We start from the raw sequence: 3,994 nt of genomic DNA, 5'->3' as shown, positions 1-3,994 counted from the left end.
GCATTGGCCGCCTCCTAAAAAGAAATCTCACTCCCGGCTCCCATAGCCATCTGGAGACGGATCGACTGAATCAACCCATCAATAAACCTCCGCACCTTCTCTCTCTCGGTGGGGAGTATAACAATAGCATGGGGTGCTAGATTAATGAACCGAGTCTCATACTGAGTGACTGTCATAGAGCCCTGGTGGAGGCGCTCGAACTGCCTGCGAAGAGCCTCTCGCTGAGTAACTGGGAGAAACTTTTCCAAAACAACTCTGCAAACTGGTCCCAAGTCAATGAGGCGACCCTATTGGTCTGGACACAACAGTAGTCCCTCCACCAAGTCTTGGCAGATCCTGCTAGTCGAAAAGTGGCGAAGTCGACCCCTTGGTCTCCACAATACCCATAGTCCTGAAGGATCTCATGACAGCTAAATAGGAAATCCTGTGGATCCTTTGAAGAAGTATCGCTGAATGTGGTGGTGAAGAGCTTGGAGAACCTATCAAGCCTCCACAAAGCATCTGAGGACATAGCCGCTCCATCGCCGGTCTGAGTCACAATACCCGGCTGAACTCCACAGCTGGCTGAACCACCGAAACCTGTGCCTGGGGAGCTACCTGCTCCGGAGTACACCTTTGGGCTTTCCCTTCTTCGCGTTCGCGGCTCAGTCCCCGCGTTCGCGTAGCTTTAATCCTCCCTTCATCGCGTTCGCGAACCCCGTATCGCGTTCGCATAGACCAAACTCCGGACCCCAGCACTTTTCTTCTACGCGTTCGCGTTTGCCTCCATGCGATCGCGATGACTTGCCCAGCTTACCCTTCACGAACGCGGCCCCCTTCCCGCGAACGCGAAGGGCATTTTTGCCCAGTGATTTTTAAAGTTCAAAAACAGAACAGTGACGGGTTTATTCCTAATTTTCTCACGAGCTCTCTTCATCCCCAAGCTCTAGGACTCCATTGAAGCCCCCATCCTTCAAGACCACTTGAGTAAGTAATTTCCCACTCATTTCTTTCACTTTTCCTTCATTAATTAGTAAGTTTCTAAGCCTAAATCATATAATCTAGGGTTGAAATTGGGGGAAAGGGTAGAGTTAGGGTTTTTCAATTTTCCTTGATTTAGACCTCGTTTTGGGGTCGAATTTGAAAACAAATTGTATATCCGGGCTCGTGGGGGAATGGATAACATGGAATTGGTTCGAACCTCGTGTTTTGACCAAGCGGGCCCGGGGTCGATTTTTGGAATTTTGGGAAGAAAGCTTAGAAATTCATATTTAGGCATTGGGTTTAGTTTGTTTAGCTATTATTAATATTGTAAAGTCGTTATTTCATAGATTTGACTGAGTTGGAGCCGAATTCGAGGGGTAATGCTATACTAGAGGCTTGAGTTGATTTTGGAGCATTTGAGGTAAGTGTTTGATCTAACTTTGGCTTGAGGGAATATGATTAGAATATTATTTGCTAATTGCTAAATGTTGAGTACGGTGTATATGCATGGTGACGAGTATCTATACACCGGTGTCTAGCATGACCGTGGGTCTTTATTTGTGCTTAATTGGGATTCTGTAGTGACTCTTCCTTGTTAATTGATGGCTTCTATATGAGATGAAGAGAATGAGAAGGAAATATGATGTGTAAACTCTTTGGAGCGTTGGCTCGATCTTTGACTCGATTAAAAAGTAAGAAATTAACGTAAGAGAAAGAAATGTGATTATTCCCTTGCCGAGACGTGTAAGTTATTGTTGTTGCTCCCTTGCTGGGATTTAATTGCTTAGTCGTATTCTCCCTTGCCGGGAAACCACTTATATATTATGAAATGGGATCGTGTGGCACGCCGACCACTTATATATTATGAAATGGGATCGTGTGGCACACCGACCACTTATATATTATGAAATGGGATCGTGTGGCACGCCGACCACTTATATATTATGAAATGGGATGGTATGGCACGCCGACCACTTATATATTATGAAATGGGATCGTGTGGCACACCGACCACTTATATACTATGAAATGGGATCGTGTGGCACGCCGACCACATATATAGATTATGAGATCTGATGTAGTTTCGTGTTTACTTCTGATAAGTTATTTTCATCTGTATTTTCCCTAAGCATGTCCCCTTCCCGCCTTAATTGGTATTTTCTGTTGTTATTTCGTTGCACTTGTATATACATATATATCTGCACAGGCTGTTTTTGGTAGGTCCTGTCTAGCCTCGTCACTACTTCGCCGGGGTTAGGCCAGGAACTTACCAGCACATGGGGTCGGTTGTGCTGATGCTACACTCTGTGCATCTTTTTGCACAGATCCAGGAGCAGCTTTTGGGCCTCAGCAGTAGGATTTGATCGGGAGCTGACTTCAGTCCAGGGACTTTCGAGGTAGCCTAGCTGACGTCCGCAGGCTGGAGTCCCTTCTATGTTATTAGTTTGTTTTCCTTGTACCGAGACAAACATTGATGTACTTCTATTCAGACTTATTTTTAGCACTCTTTAGTAGTTCGTGAGTTAGTGACCCCGGATCTGGGTAGAGTTGTATTTAAACTTCCGCATTTGGTTTTCAGTTATCTATGTTTTTAAGACTTCCGCTTTATGTCATTATGTTTTATTTTATTAAATGGTTGGTAATTGTTGCAAAAGGGTAGATAAAATTGGCTTGCCTAGCTCCCATTAGTAGGCGCCATCACAACTCCCGAGGGTGGGAAATCCGGGTCGTGACAAGTGCTGAAGGCCGCGATCGCGAAGAAGGAAAAAGTTGTGCAAAAATTGCAGAAAATCTGCTACAATCTCCTAAGTTCAAAACATCCCGGAACACCTCCGAGACACTCCCGAGCCCTCGGGGCTCCTAACCAAACTCACACACTAACTGAACATCCATACAAACTTAACCATGCGATCAAATCGCCAAAACAACATCAAAATCAATTAATCAAACCTCAAAATCTTCATTTTTCATTCTAACTTCATAAACTTCAAATCTTTGATATTTAGGTCCGAAACACGTCAAATGACGTCCGATTTCAACCAAATTTCACAGAAAGCGCTTAAACCATATATATGACTTGTACCGGGTGTCGGAACCAAAATACGAGCCCGATACCACAGTCTTTAAATAAATTTTCATTTCCATTTTCCTTAATAATTTCAGAAAAACAATTTCACAGAAAAATTCATTTCTTGGGCTCTAGACCTCGGAATTCGACTCCGGGCATATTTTTCTACGGACCCTCCGGGACCGTCAAATCACGGGTCCGGATCCGTTTACCAAAAATGTTGACCAAAGTCAACATTAATCATTTTAAAGCCACATTTTAAAATTTTCACAAAATTGAACATATAAGCTTTTTCGGCTACGCGCCCGGACTGCGCACGCAAATCGAGGCGAGTAAAAATGAGGATTGCAAGGCCTCGGAAGCATGGAATGAAAGAGAAAACAGGTGATGACCCTTTGGGTCGTCACAAACCTTTAGGATATGAATTGAAATTTTTGTTTATGAATTGGAATTTTAGATTATAAATTGAATTTTTTTTGGATATGAGTTGAACCTTTAGGATATGAATTAAAATTTTGGTTTATGTATTGGAATTTTAGATTGCGGGAGGATTTTGTAGAAGGGGTTGATGGTAATATTAGACATGCAATGGAACTTCCACCAAGAATAACTAAGACACAGTACCTGGCAGAGTGTGCCTTTAATTGTTCTTGTTATTAGCGACAACGATGATGAGAAGGCAAGAACATGTGTTTCAAATAGTTATGGTGTAGGTAGGAGTTTAACATTTCCTAAGTAGATAAAAGAAGAGGTAATATAGGAATTCTATACTTCAATTTCCAAGAGGAAAAGGAGTTTAATTGGGAGTGACAAGGTTGATGGTGATGGAATGTTTTCCGTTGGTCATGGCAGTTCCCATAAAACGGGGATCATAAGACTCTATGATGAGAGAGATTATAGGAAGTTTTGTTCTTAACTTTCTTCCAAGTCTGATCCGTACAAGCTTAATTAGTGGGATATTGG

This window comes from Nicotiana attenuata, unplaced genomic scaffold (assembly GCF_001879085.1).
Source record: "Nicotiana attenuata strain UT unplaced genomic scaffold, NIATTr2, whole genome shotgun sequence".
In the NCBI taxonomy this organism is placed as follows: Eukaryota; Viridiplantae; Streptophyta; class Magnoliopsida; order Solanales; family Solanaceae; genus Nicotiana; species Nicotiana attenuata.
The sequence above is the reverse complement of the archived record's forward strand: the minus strand, read 5'-3'. Positions refer to the sequence as shown.